Source organism: Mustela nivalis (genome assembly GCF_964662115.1).
Source record: "Mustela nivalis genome assembly, chromosome: 1".
NCBI classification, from domain to species: domain Eukaryota; kingdom Metazoa; phylum Chordata; class Mammalia; order Carnivora; family Mustelidae; genus Mustela; species Mustela nivalis.
Window position 1 is genome coordinate 20,199,591 of NC_139020.1, and position 16,443 is coordinate 20,216,033.

A 16,443-nucleotide genomic window follows, 5' to 3' on the forward strand; every position below is an offset into this window, starting at 1 on the left:
AATTTCACAGCCAGATGTAAGTGGGGTCCACAGGTGACCTATATGTCTGCCTGCCTGACTACAGGTCGGGGGGTTCCCACAAACACACATTAGGCTTAATAATTTGTTAGAGTAACTCATAGAACTCAGAAAAACATCATAAATATGAACATAGTATTATTATAAAGGATAAAATTAACAGTTAGATGAATAGGGACATAGAGCCAGGTCCAGAAAGATCCTAAACACAGGTGCTTCTTTCCCAGTGGAGTCAAGGTACATCATCCTACCACCAACTAGGCATGTTCAGCAACCCAGAAGCTTCCCCAAATCTTATCATTCTGACTTTTTAAAATTTAGTTTAATTAAAAAAAATTAAAAAACATTTTATTTATTTATTTGTCAGAGAATGAGGGTGAGAGAGAGAGAGAGAGTGCACAATCAGAGGGAATGGCAGGCAGATGGAGAAGCAGGCTCTCCATTGAGCAAGGATCCCAGTGTGGGGCTTGATCCTAGTCCCCTGGGATCATGACCTGAGTCGAAGGCAGATGCCTAACTAACTAAAACACCCAGGCACCCCATTCTGACTTTTTTAAAATAAAAGTTTCATTATGCAGCAATGACTGATTTGATCACTGGCTATTGGTGACTGGATTCAATCTCCAATCACTCTCCCTTCCCCAGAGGTTAAGAGTATTACTGAAAGTTCTAACTCTCTATTCATGTGGTTAATTTTTCTGAAGTTATCTAACTTCCTCCCTCTCTTCTCTCTCTTTCTCTTTCTCACACACACACACACACACACAATTGAAACATCTCATTAATATGCAAAACACACCTCACCTTTCACCCCATCACTCAGGAAATCCCAAGGGTTTTAGCAGCTCTGTGTCAGAAACCACAAGGAAAACCAAATATTCATATACATATATATTCCTATATATTCATATATGTATAAAATGCTATAGATAGTCCCTTCAATAACTATGTTACTTGTGTGAGATTCTCCTAGGAGACTGAAAGAAGAGATGTGCCAGCTGGCCTTGAAATGGTGTGTGAGTTCTAGGAGCTGAGAATGGCCCCAGCTGACACCCAGAGAGAAACCAGGGCCCTTAGTCCTATAATTACAAGTGAATTAACCTAACACCTAATGGACTTAGAAGAGGATGTTGGGCCTTTCTGAGATCATAGCCTTAGCTTCATATCTTTGATGTTAGCCTAATTGAGACCATGACCATAAAACCTAGGTAAACCCTGCCCAGAATCCTGACCTCAGGAAACTGAGAAATGAATTTATGTTCTTTTAAGCTACTCTATGTGATAATTTCTTGTACAATACTACAAAAATAATTCACTTCTCCTCATGGAATTCCTATTCTATTGGGAGAGACAGATAGATAACAAATAAACCTGAGCCAAAGCTAATAATGCAATTTCAAACAAGAAGTGCTTTGAAGTACAATATGGCTGGTGTAATAGGAAGGGTACAGAGTCTCAGTGATGACAGAGGATACCAGAAGATCACTACAGATATCTGAAAGTTCTGGAATGGGAGGAAGCTCATACAAGAAATTTCATAGAGGTGCACAAAACAAAATGGAGCAGAAGAAAATTTGGTGGGGGAGGAGTCTGGATAGGTAGAAAAGGATTTGATCATAAAAACTCATGACAATCATTTATTTTTACTTTTTAGAACTCTTTGAACAGCTTAAGTATTCTCTTCTATAGAGTTTTTAAAGTATTGAACATTCGGGGAATCTTAATAGCTTGTTTAATATTTTCAAACTCTGCTGATCTATTTATTTTTCTAACTGTCCTTCTGTCAATGTTGATGATCTGTTTTATTCTCACACAGTGGTCTATTTAATTATTATATCCAACTTTACATAGAACTGTAAAGAAATCTCGGATCTTCTATATATACATAGAGACTCAGCAACAATGGGTGACATTTTATTTATATGAATGAGCTTTGGAATTAACAATGGTTCTATGTTTCTGATTTTTTTTAAAGATTTTTTTATTATTTATTTATTTGAGAGAGAGTGCACAAGCAGTGGGAATGGCAGGTGGACAGAGAAGCAGGCTCCCGATTATCACAGAGGGAGAGGGATCAGAGACAGAGGGAGAAGTAGACTCACCAATGCGTGGAGAGCCCAATGTGGGGCTTGATCCCAGGACCCTGAGATCATGACCTGAGCTGAAGGCAGATACCTAACCAACTGAGCCACCCAGGTGGCCCCTGATTTTTCTCATACATTAGGTCATTAGGGATTTCTTCTATGTTTTTGTTGCCTATTATTTATTTAACAATTTTATGCACATAATACCTATAATTTTGTAGGTGAGGGGCAGGGCTACAAGAACCCCCAACTCCAGAGGTCCCAGACAGAACAGTTTGTCCACTAACCACTGACAACATCCAGAGGCAGAGATAAAGTGGTGAAACAAGAAAAGAATTTATTTCAGTAAAGCCAACATCAGGAAGACAGTAGACTGGTGGACTCTGTCTCAAAAGCTGTCTCTAAAGTACTGTAAATTCTGAAGGTTTATATAAGGAAAATATAGGACAAAGGTTAGTGAGTACATGGCAGGTCTTCAGTAAACACCAGCCTGATCATTTTTGGAGGGATGAATCACAGGAGGTCTTGCTGGGACAGGATTGCCCCTATTGCTTGAAGGGGTAGTTTCTTTTCCTATTAGGGAACACTTTGCCTTCAGGGTCTTCTGCCTGAGGTAAGGGACAAGCTGAGAAGAAGAACCCAGCTAGAAAGTCTGAGGCCAAAATTGAAACAGAACCCAAGTCCTCTTTCGATTGCATTAATGGTTGTGATTTGATCTTAATAAAATAATCATAAGTGATAATGATGTGCTAGAGCTGGCTTGCACCAGTTCATGCAAGTCCGTTGTGAGCATTTCTTCTCAGCAACATGTTCAATGACGTATTGGTAGTTTAAAATTTTCTGTGGTGAAAGCATTATATGACAAAATCAGTAAAAATATTATTTCTTTCCGCAGAGAGCCAGTTGCTAAAGTTCACTGGCATATCAGTGATCAGACCTATCATTGACATATTGATAAATATAAATTGGAACAAGAGAGTTCTGTAAGTTATCAGCTTATTTTGACTTTCTATACTCATAAGAATAAATTTTGAGAAAAATAACTTTGTTCCAATTGCAATTTATGCATGTAAAGTTATTTACATGATATCTTTGCTGGTCACATTTAATGTAATAAAATTTAATTTGTATGTATAAGAAGTTAATTAAACAATGGTTTATTCTGGATGGTGAAATTAATATAGATTTATCACATTCAATTATATTTACTAATTAGAAAATCTCTTCACACCAACATCTTCTATTCCCTGATTCAATTATCATTCAGGGACATAGTATAGCTTTCTGCTCATAGGTAATTGTTGATGGAAAATAAAAAAGTCTATAATGTCATAAAATTTTCCTATCATATTAACTGGAAAGGAAAATATGCTTAGTTCCACATCTAAACACAAGAGAAACAAAGAGAATAATAATTATGTCATTCCCTGAAATATTTAATTTTCAAAAGAGAAAGCGAGAAGCATATATTAACTTGCTAACAGGAAAAGAAAACTTGCATTTGTATCTCAGTGAAATAAAACAATAAAATAAAAGTAATATGACAGTTATTTCTGTATCTTAAATAAACTTTATTTATAGAGTATCAGATTAAGAAATAAAACTACAGAATTATGACATATATGATGTGGGTACATCTAAATACAATCTTATTTATAATAGTTTACTTTCCTCCTCAAATAACTATGGGTTATGCCCATTTATATGTTTTTCACTTCAAAATTTTAATATCTAATTCTTTCTAGAAATTTAGATTTGATTGCTTGCACCAATTTCTGCCTAGGAAAACAATGAAAAGAATCAGATTGTAACTTTTATTTTGTAGCAGACTCTATCATCAAGGGCCCCATTTTCTTCTCTAGCTATGCCAACTTCTATTACTTCTGATATAAAAGAAAACTATTCAATGACATTGGAATGAGCAGTCCAAAACAGCTGGCTGGCATTTAATGTACATACCCAGTTCATAACTCATCTTATACACACTCCCTTCCTTTTCTCAGATTCTTAAAATACACTTAGTTATTTACTGTCCAGAAGATCAAGAATTTTGTCAAATTCTTCAAAAATCATGAACTTTCCTAAAATAATGTCACTTATTCTTGCATGTGCTCCAAGTAAGTGTTACTTATTAGTTGCAAATACATGACTGTTTTTCAGTCTTTTATGAATCAAATTAAATATTTTGTGCAATGATCACCTTTTTTTCTGTTTTCATCTTAAAAATATTGAGTCATTTCATTTTTTAAGTGGAAAATATTCTTAGGACAGTGCTAGTTATATTTTTTCATTCCTGTCTTATGTCTAAGAAAAAAAAAAGAACAAAGCAAAATGAGTTATTCCTGAGGACCGTTCTGAACATGATGCTTCATATTTTGTTTTTAGAGAAAAAATAATGAGATGAGAGAAACCCTAAGTTCAAGATTATACAAATAGAAGATTCATGAACATTTTTACTTAGAGCTTCTTGAAACATATGAGAACAATAAAAGTATAAACTAAAAATAAAACACCTAAGAAGAAAAGGCACTTTTCTAGACACTTTTCTTGTACTTTTCTAGTGACTAATGATTTAAAAGCAATATATTTTTTCATGTATATTTATAGTCTCTGATATTAATTGCTAATAACCAAGTAACTTCAGAACTAAACATTAAGATAGGTGATGTTACAATTTATCATGAATCACAGAGTAAAACTAAAAATGAAAGAGGGTTCTAAACTAAAATTAAGTAATCTTTTGCCTTATTAATTAATGAAATATTATTTTAATTTTTGGTTCCAACTCATTTGAAGCTTTATTTCATCAGAATCATTCTCAGACTTTTTTTTTCCATTATTTGTGTTGATTTAGATCATTTGAGAATTATTTTTGGTGAATGCTATATTATAGGGGATTACATAATATTTATGTACAGTGACTAATTGCTTCCAAAACATATACTAAAATGTACATCCTTCATACAATATTATGACACGCTTCTTTAAACTTCATATGCACAAATAATAAGCTCTAAAGCAAACTTGAAAAAGAAAAACAAAGTTGGAGGCATCACAATTCCAGACCTCAAGTTATATTATAAATCTGTAGTGATCAAAACAGTATGGTACTGTCACAAAAATAAACACATAGATCAATAGAACATAACAGAAAAACAAGAACTCAACCCACAACTATACGGTCAATTAATCCTTGACAAAGCGGGAAAGAATATCCAATGAGAAAAAGTATCTTCAACAAATAGTGTTAAGAAAACTGGACAGCAACATTCAAAAGAATAAAATTAGACCATTTTCACTAACTGTACACAAAAATAAATTCAAAATGGATTAAAGACCTAAATGTGAGACTTGAAATGATAAAATCCCAGAGGAGAACAAAGGCAGTAACCTCTTTGAAACTGATCATAGCAACATATGTTTCCTGAGGCAAGGGAAGCAAAAGCAAAAATAAACTATTGGGACTTCATCAAAATAAAAGTTTCTGCACAATGAAGGAAATAGTCAACAAAACTAAAAGGCAACCTTTGGAATGGATGCAAATGACATGTCTGATAAAGTGTTAGTATTCAAAATAAAAAAAGAACTTCTCAAAGTCAACACCCCAAAAAACAAAACAAAACAAAAATCCTATAATGAAATGGCCAGAAGACATGACAGACATTTCTCCAAAGAAGACACGTGAAAAAATGCTCAACTTCCTTCATCATCAAATCAAAAGCACAATGAGATATCACCTCACACCTGTCAAAATAGCCCAAACCAACAACACAAGAAACAACAGATGTTGGTGAGAATGTGGAGAAAAGGCAACCCTCTTCACTGTTGATGGAAAAGCAAACTGGTGCAGCTACTATGGAAGACAGTATGGAGGTTCCTCAAAGAGTTACACATAGAACTAGTTTATGACCCAGTAATTGTACTACTAGGTTACCCAAAGAATATAAAAGTACTAATTTGAAGGGATACATGCCCCCTTAGCATTATCTATAATTGCCAAATTACGGAAACAGCTCAAGTGCCCATCAACTGATGAATGGATAAAGAAGTGGTGTGTGTGTGTGTGTGTGTGTGTGTGTGTGTGTGTGTGTTGGAATATTACTCAGCCATCAAACAAAGAAATTTTGCCATTTACAATGACATGGATGCAGCTAGAGAGTTTTATGCTAAGACAAATAGCATATCATTATAGTCATATATGGAATTTAACAAAAATAAGCAAAGGGGGAAAAAGACAGAAAGAGGCAAATTAAGAAAGCCATTTTTTTTTTTTTAAGTAGACTCCCTGCTGAGCAGGGAGCTGGTTGCTGGGTTTGATGAGGGACTTGATCCCAGGACCTTGAGATCATGACCTAAGCTGAAGGCAGATGCTTAACCAACCAAGCCACCCACCCATGTGCCAGAAGAAATAGTCTCTTAACTATGGTCATCAGAGGGTCAATGGGCAGGGGCATGGGTAAAATATGTGATGAGGATTAAGGAGGGCACTTGTGATGAGCACCGGTGTTGTATGGAATTGTTGAATTGCCATATTGTACAATGAAACTAATATCATACTCTGTGTTAAGTACCTGAAATTTAAATTTAAAAACTTTAAAATAAATAAATAAATAAATAAATAGACCTCACTAAATGGAGGCAGGAATGGAGAAGCCTGAACAGCGATGGAAATATGCAGAGAGCAAGGCTGGCCAGTGGGGCTGAGTGCTTGACTAAAACTCCCTTCAAGGACTGTACATCAAGTCTGGTGTGAGGGACCAGCCTTGCCCTGGAGACCTGCCCAGTAAATCTTTTGTAATTGTCTGTGGTCAGGCCTGAAAAGTCACACATAAGGTTTTTTCCTGCAACCAAATTCTGCAATGAGGATATGGTTGAAAATGCGATTTCTGGGGTGCCTGAGTGGTTCAGTAGGCTAAGCGTCTACCTTTGGCTTAGGTCATGATTCCAGAGTTCTGGGATGGAGACCTACATTGTGCTCCCCACTGGGCAGGAAGTCTGCTTCTCCCTCTGCCACTCCTGCTGTGTTCCCTCTATTGCTGTCTCTCTCTCTCTGTCAAATAAATAAATAAAACCTTTAAAAGAAATGCAATTTCTTTGCTCTCAAATTCAATAACACCATATTGTATACACACTATTATTGCATATAAAAGAGAAGAATAGATGACCATATTAGTTTTAGACTAAGTTATTAAGCTATTTTGTTGAATAGAAGGTAAGACTATTGAATAATATAAGTATCACACACACAAACATATGGGAATGATAACTTTTATATGTGTAGTTAATACGGGGTTATTTGTTTTCATTAATAATGATGTAATTAAGAATACTTTGCAACACAAGCTGTAGCAATTGCCTTCAGTATTTGTGTCTTGTTTTCAGGGAAAATATCCTCCCTCAGTGAAAACCAACTTATTATTTTTTTAATATTCATAAAAATTAAAATCAATTATAATCTGGGTTACTGAACCATGCATGATATGAGCAGTTTTCAAATTTTTTCTTTCCTCAGAATCATTTCTTCAAAAATTTGAAAAAATGAGTAAATCTTTTAAATATTTCTTGTTTTCTTCCCAACATGCTTAAAATGCAAAAGTCCTTTAAAATATAAATATCGTTCTAATTTTTAAAAGCACATTTCTATTTAGCCAAGCTACATTACAGTAAGTGTATTACACAGCAGATCATAGCACATTACATAGTAGGATAAATATTGATGCTTTAAAAGTGTTTTTTTCAATCAAATTCAGAATCCAGTTAGATTTTGTATCAAACTGACCATTAGATTTAAGTCATATACCTGTCTTTCTTTTGCCATTAGCTTGTGGTTTAGAGCAGCCAAATATAAATCAGATAATTATAATTAGGGGTATAGTTTATGACCATGAAGCTGTGTAATTAAGTAGAATAATGTCACTTTTTAATGTTATTTTAAAAATTGAAAAGAAATGCATATACTCTTTAATATTGAAGTGCACAAATGCACAAATATGTATGTATTACTTGATTCCAAAAATAAACGTGTGTATATATCTTTTACTAGATAATTTAGATTATCTTTAAATATTTAAGGAGTTAAAAAGACTAAATCAGAATGTTTCTTATTACATATAAGTGTGATAGCACTCACAAAATTAAAAAAAAATATTGAGGCAAAATTCACATAACATAAAATTATCCCTTAACCATTTTGGAGTGTAGATTGTCATGGCATTTAGTACATTTACGATGTTGTACAACCATCACTTCTCCCTAGTTCTAAAACATTTTTGTCATCCCCAAAGCAAACCCTATACCTTCAAAGTGGTCTCTACTCCTTTCTCCTCACCTGAATCCCTGGAAACCATTAGTCTGCTTTCTGTTTCTGTGGATTTACCTCTTCTGGAAATTTCATACAAATGGAATCCTGTAATGTGACATTTTGTTTCTTCTTTCATTAGGCATATTTTCAAGTCTCATTGTTAGCACTTTATTTCTTTTGATGGCTGAATAATATTTAATGGGGTGTGTTTACCACTATTGCTTATCCATTCATCAATTGATGGGCATACTTGACTGGATATCACCCCTTTTCTATGGGGATTACAGCTTCTATGAAAATTTTTATGCAATGATTTATTTGAATACCTGTTTTCAATTATTTTAGGTTTATATCTAGGATAGAATTAGTAGGTCATATAGTAATTCTTTGCTTAACTCTTAGAGGATCTATCAAACCACTTTCCACAGTGACTGCACAATTTTACAATGCAACCAGCAAAGTACAGTATTCTAGTTTTTCACATCTATGCCAACACTAATTATTTTCTGATGATGATGATGATGATTGAAACTTCAATGTAAAGTAGTATCTCTTTATGATTTTTGATTTGTACTTTTCTAGTGACTAATGATGTTGCACATCTTGTGCTTCTTGATCATTTATAAGTCTTCTTTGGAAAGTTTACTCTAGTCATTTTCAATTTAAAATAATTTTTTTAAATTTATTTTTTATTTTTTATAAATATACAATATATTTTTATCCCCAGGGGTACAGGTCTGTGAATTGCCAGGTTTACACACTTCACAGCACTCACCAAAGCACATACCATCCCCAATGTCCATATTCTCGTCATTTTCAAATTGGATTGTTCACCTTTTTGTTATTGTGTTGTAAGAACTCTTTCTAAATTTTAGATATTAGATTCTTATCAGATGTGTGATTTACAATATTTTCTCCCATTCTGTAGATTTTTTTTTCATTTTCTTAATGGTGTCCTTGAATATATAAAAGTTTAACTTTTGATGAAATCCAATTTGTCTAATTTCTCCCTTTCATTGCCTGTCCATTTAGTGTTATTTCTAATACTAAATATGAGTAAATATACATGAACTCTCATGTCCTCCATTCCCATGGCCACCTCTACTGTTGTGTGCATATAATGTGACTGATAGTCCAATTACACACACCTTACTCAATCTGGGTTAATGAGTGACTTCCATGGGACTCTCTTAATTTGAGTTTGAGTATGTCAGACATTCTCAATGACGGTGCCAGAGGTATACAATATAAAGCTTTAATCTTGTTGGTAGCCATATTTCCTGCTTCATGGAGAAAAACTACAGTTGGAGTGGATCACACTAATATAAGAGAGAATCAGAGACAAGAGCCTGAAATACAGTTCTGATTATTAAAGTCTTGGGTTACAGTGATTCCTGAGTCCATCTCTGTCCCTCAGCTTTCTTTCAGTAAAATTGTTTAATATTAAGGAAAATTCCTACAGAAATTCTTAATCCTTTATTTTTTTAAGCTAAGTTGATTTCAGGTTTCCTTCCATGCATGCAAATGAGTCTAACTAATACATGGCTAATTTGAGCTACATAGAGCATTAAAATGGAAAGTGATGCTTAATCAACTAAATTACCACAGCATTGATTTTATTTATCCTGTAAGTTAAATAATTAGAATCACTTCCTTGTCTCCTCAACAAGCACCACTCCCCCATCCCTCTGAATGTTGCTTATTCCATAACATCTTTTTTTTCTTAAATTCAACTTCTACTTCTGAACTTTCTCAAAGTTATATCTTAAACACTCAAGAATCATTCACTCCCAAATATTCATAGGTTCTCTCCTCTTTTCCTTTGTTACTTAAACTAGCTTATATTTTCCATTATAGAAATATGCACATTGTCTTAGTTGATATTAGTTTTCAATAAATAATAAGCTATTAAAGTTAGCTTAAGAAAGCAGGGATTTACATATTAAAACAAAAACAGAAGATGCTATTGGCATCCAGAGCCAAGAAATATAGCCAAATAACATAAAGGAATCAGAAGCAGAGATTACCCCATCTTTTCACAAAAAAATCATCATTCCCTCCCATTTCCCTTCTCTCTAAACACCGAGATCATGCGTTTCTCTGCATTATAGTGAGAGTTGCTCACACAAACTTCTATTTTCCTAAATGTTATGTAACACTTCATCATTTTTTTTATAGTCTAGTTAGAAACAAATCATTAGGTTCAGTCTACATTCAAGGGGGGTGGTAAATATACAAGGGCATGAATACCAGGGTGTGGGACTATCTGGGACTATCTAAGAAGACTATATCCACAGTACTATTACTGATTTTTTATACATTTTAGTTAATATTTGTTCATTTAACTAACTGATGCTTACTGAGTCCCTACTTTATATCAAATAATGTGTTAGTGTTTAGGGGATCAAGAGTGAGTTTTACGTATATATTCTCTAGTCCTCTCAAAAACAAAAACAAAACAAAACAAAACAAAAACTTCTGAAATATAAAAATAAACTCCTCTCTTCTCATATTGTTCCTGCAGATAAATAATGATTATTGTGAGAAATTTGGATCATAGAAGCTTGTGCTTTCATTTCTAGAGATATTTCCTGTTCACATTCCCTCAAAACTAATGCCCCAAAGTGATGGTGGTGGGTTTTCTTACAAACCATAAGCACTCGTGGCAGAATCGAGGAACAAGGAAACAGCATTGTGAAGTGTTAAAGAAACTTCCACTGCAATTTCCCATGAATTCTGCTTCTCTGTGCTCACTCAATGACTTCTAAGTTTATCTCTCCTTCAGGAATGTTCCTTTTGGCAAATAATTCACTATAATCTTGAAATCTAATTTGTATGTGAAATGCTACTTTTTTATTTAAAAAATAAATAAAGTTATTTACTTTAAGAAATTTATGCACAGTGCTTGTCTTCATGGAGTTCACATTCCTGTCTGGAAATAAAAATTCCAAAGAGGAAAAATGATAAAAAAAAAATCAAATAAGATCTCTAGGTAGATACTAAAGAAACTCACATAGAAATGTGTGGGACCAATGACAGCTTCTTTAGGAAAATGGAATGTAATTAGAAACCTGAAGATCCTTTGAAGAATCAGGAGAGAACACACAAAAGGAAGGAAATAGCATGATAGCATGTTGAATAACATGTTCAAAATCCTGGAAGCAAAACATGGAATGGCGTGAAAAATCTGTGCTGCTGAAGCACAGTAACAAGGCAGGAACTGGGTGTGGAGAAATTGACCAGCTCACCTTCTGTGGGCCCTGCATGATCTAGTAAGCAGTGTAGATCTTTTTCTAGGTAACTTTGAATGGTATTAAACAGAAAAGTCGCACGTACCATTTTTTGTTTGTTTGTTTAAAGAAGATTAATCTTTTATAGCATAGCATGATTTATGTCATGCTTTCTCAAAACTATAGATCATTTCACTTGAACTCAACCTGTACTCTGCTTAACCCATTATCATGTGCAGAGAATTTTTATAGCTATTTTCAAACATTTTCATGCCTTCAACCAGTTTCAGTACTACTGCATTGCATTCTAATATCTACCATTTATATTTATGGAGCAATTAGAAGTATGAAGGAAAACATTCATGTACATAACATGTACGTATTTTCATCTCTTTTACATGGCATTTACCTTTGAAGTAAATATGTGATTTGACTTGGAGATTTTTCTGTTTCATTACTGAAACACTTCAAAAATTGACTCAAAATACGACTTGCCATCATTTTATAGACTAAATGGAATGAGTTGATCTCAGTATCCTCGTTTTAAGTGCTCTCATCACAAGCAAGCAATATGTTTGAGGTAATTGACTCCCTAGAGATGAGTGCCTCACGATGAGTCATTCAGTCTATTGTCATAGTCCCACAAAACTTGGATAGTGTCTTATTAAAAACGTGTGGAACACAATTCACTGCAATACAGTTGTTGTATCTAATCTTAAATTGTAGGAGACAGACAATCTTTACCTTGATATAAAGGATTTTTTTTTTTTTTTTTTAAATTGTGAGCCTTTAAAGGCTAGGATCACTCAGATTTATACACTTATTGCTCTGAATAAGCATAGCTCAGGAAAATAAAATATATCTTTTATTACCTTTTTATATTAATTTCTGACAAGTAGTTATCATTAACCATTAGAATGTATGACTTATGAGAACACTACAGTATTTGTAAGCTTCACATTGAGTTCATTTCAATTACTGATATCCTCAAAGTTGACCTTAAAAGATATATGAATCTCCCCTCTTATTAACTTATTTTTTTAAACTACAGTTAGCACACAATGTGACATTAGTTTCAGGTGTACAACAGTAATCGGCCAAATCTCTCTGTATTTGTAGAACAGTGATAGGCCAAGTCTATCTATCTATCTATCTATCTATATCTATATATATATTTAAGATTCTATCCATTTATTTGAGAAAGAGAGAGAGTGGGAGAGAGAGCACAAGAGCAAGGGGGAGGAGTAGAGGGAGTAGAGAGAGAGAGTCTTCAAAGCCGACTCCCTGCTGAGCAGGGCTTGATCTAAGGACCCTGAGGTCATGACCTCAGTTGAAACCAAGAGTTCATTGCTTAACCAACTGAGCTACCCAGGTGCTCCTTTAATATAATTATTCCTAACAGTTTTCCTCTCTAACAGTTTTTCCTCCTTAAAATATGCATGATTTATAACATAAATAGAGACAATGAGATTGAGTTTAATGGTTTTCATGCCATTAATTATTTTGAAAAGATGTTCAATATTACATTTCTTCATCTAAAAAAATCTTTAGTAGAAGTCACAATCCAACTAGTTTGTGATTAAAATTAGCCATATCACTTGGACTGCCTCAATTCAGATCAACGCCAGGGCCCTGGGTGGGAAAACAACTTGTATCATTATCTTTTATAAGTTTCTTTCTCTTTTCTACCTCTTCTCATGTAGTCACAAATGTTTTCTTGTATCACATGTGTAAAGTTAGTATTAGAGGAATGTGACAAAGAAGAACAGGCTGATGGTATCAACAGGTGACTCTATGATATTAATTGTAATGATACAAGAGGACATTAAAAACTTTAGAGATTTTAAGTACTATGTAAACTACAGTTTAATCCTGGCATTATATATAACAGACCAATAACCCATTTCCATTTCATGTAACAAATTCAACCAAATTGTTCCTTAAAAAAATTTTTTTTTTTTTTTTTTGGTTCTTTGAGGGCATTATGTTAACTGAAATAAGTCAGATGGAGAAAGACAATTACTGTGTGATTCACTCATATGTGGAATCCAAAGAAACAAACCAGTGAAGAAAATAAAATCAATACAAAATAAACTCACCAATACAGAGACCATATTAATGTTACCAGAGGGGAAGGTGGATTGAGAGTGGGTACAATGGGTGAAGGGGTTAATTATATGATGTTGAAAGATGACCAGACTTTTGGTAGTAATCACTCTCTAGTGTATACAGATGTCAAATTATAATGCTATACAGTTCAAGTGTATACAGTATAATATACAATTTTATCTCAATTAAAAAATAATACTTATGTTCCTTTAGCAGTTCTTTGAGATATCTTCATTGTTCTGGTATAATTTTTCACATTCTCTACTTAAAACAAGTAAATCTGTGGGACACCTGGGTAGCTCATCCAGTAAGCGGGTGACCTTTGGCTCAGGTCATAATCCCAGAGTCCGGGGATCGAGTCCCGCATCGGGCTCCCTGCTCAGCAGGAAGCCTGCTTCTCCCTCTCACACTCCACTTGCTTGTGTTGCCTCTCTCCTTGTCTCTGTCTCTGTCAAATAATTAAATAAAATCTTTTAAAAAAATCTATGAAAGCTGTATTATACATCTATATACTGCTTTTTGGTCTGCTACTTTTCTCCTTAATCACTGGTCACTTGTCATTCCCCACTTATTTATTTATTTTTTTCTCTTTAACTTTCTATGTTAATCATGTAAGATTCTCAGTAGATTTAACAGTAAGTTTACTTGTTTATGAATATTTGAAACAATACCATATTTAAAAATCTATGACTCTCCATATACTATTCTGGAGCACTGTATGAGCTACTCTATTTCACCTATAGAACAACTTCAAAGAAGCACTTCTATTATAGAGGATAGCTATTTTTCCGATGGGAATATCCTTAAGAAGTTTTAGTAAGGAGGGTTATGATGGGGAAAAGATGCGTTATTTTCCTTGTTCTCCAACATTTCTGTTTAATGAATGAAGAATATGCATGCCCACAACATTCCTCAATATAATGTTAGTTAATGACAGGTTTTCAACAATTGAGCCAGCACATTTCTTGGCAGTGTTAGTTTTCTTGTTGAGAATGTCACCATCTTCCAGATCATAATGGACATTTGATTATAAACTGGAGAAAACTGTATTTGAGTCTATGGGTTAAATGTCATTTTATAATCACTTGCCACCATAAAATTACATTTAGTATGAAAAGAGATAATGTTTATGAGTACATAATAGACAAAAACATATCTAAAAATCAATGTCAAGATTTTAACAAGAGGAATAGATTTCAACTTGCAGTTTCATTTATGTGTTTATGGGATGAAAAAAACATTATTATAACAAAATATATATAAGAGCTGAATACAATGTTTTGAATATGAGAAACTTCACAGAATAAATTTAGCTGGGAATAAATATTATTAGCTGGGAATCTGCATAAAAGTAATAACATCAAGTGAAGATGGCATATTTTCAAGGGTGCTACCTGGAAACTTTCTAATTAGTAATTCTTAAGAAGATTTGGGGAAGTAAACTGAGAGTTACAGAAAGGGGAAGGTGGGGTGGGTCGGTTGGATGGTGGGTATTAAATAGGGCATGTGTTGTGATGAGCACTGGGTGTTACACGGAGCTAATGAATCATTAAACTCTACATATAGCACAAAAATTATGTGCTATATGTTAGCTAACTGAACATAATAAAAAAAAGTAAAAAAAGATTTTGTAATGACCACCATATAGAACTCCCCAAGACAATTATCCAGACTCACTGATTTTAATTCTGTTGTAAAAGAACTTCCATATTTTGAAGGGAAATGATCCTATCTGATGTGCATATATTTGTATTTTCCTCTTCTCCCTTCTGCCTGCCTCTTGACCGTATTTTTTTCTTGCTTAGTTTGGATTCTACAAATAACTTAATTTATGGGAACAAACTCTAGATAATCATGAACATAACTTAAATTAGACTTTATGCTTTGTGAAGAAAATTGCCTTTGGCTAAAGAATCATTGCATGTAATGGTCTCCCATGCAGGTTTTTCCAGGAGAATATGAAAAGTTGGCAGGTGGAAAGTATTTTCCTTCTCCTTGTGTAGAATTAGAAAAATTCAACTCTCTTCAGTATAAGAACCCTAAACTGAATTGTTCTCTGAAATTAATTTATTTACCCATTTAATTTTCTGGCTTGAGAGAATAATGCAGTGCCTTTACTTACTTCTGGAAGATGAAGAACAATAAATTATGTACCGAATTTTGTAAAGGGTTATTGTCATCTCCCACACCCACATGCACACAGGCTAGAGAATCTCATGCCAGCAATTTAGTTCTTCCAACAAGAAGTGATGCATGTTACTTGCACTCACATTTGCATGCCTAAAGCAAGCTACCAGACCCCTGTGTACATGGGAAGGTCAGCATTTAAAACCTCCTTGTGCCTGAGAGAAGAGAAGAACTGAATACAGATGAGCTTTAGTGTGTTTGCTTTCCTGGGCATCCTGGGTAATCATGCACATGATTAAAAATAAAGGCCAGATACTCATTTGTTGTTAGGATAATACTCATCTAAGAGTGTAAGTTTCAGATTCTAAAACAGAGTGGCCTTTAATGTTTGTATCATAGTATATCTGAAAGAAGTTCAAGAGGTAAAGCACTGAAAAACTGATGTTATTCCCTTTCCATAAATAAGAAATATTAGTTTCAGAGTGATATGTACATTTACCATGTTCACACACTAATAATTTATCTTACTGGGATTTGTACCCACTTCAGTTTGGCTCCAAAGTCGATGGTTTTC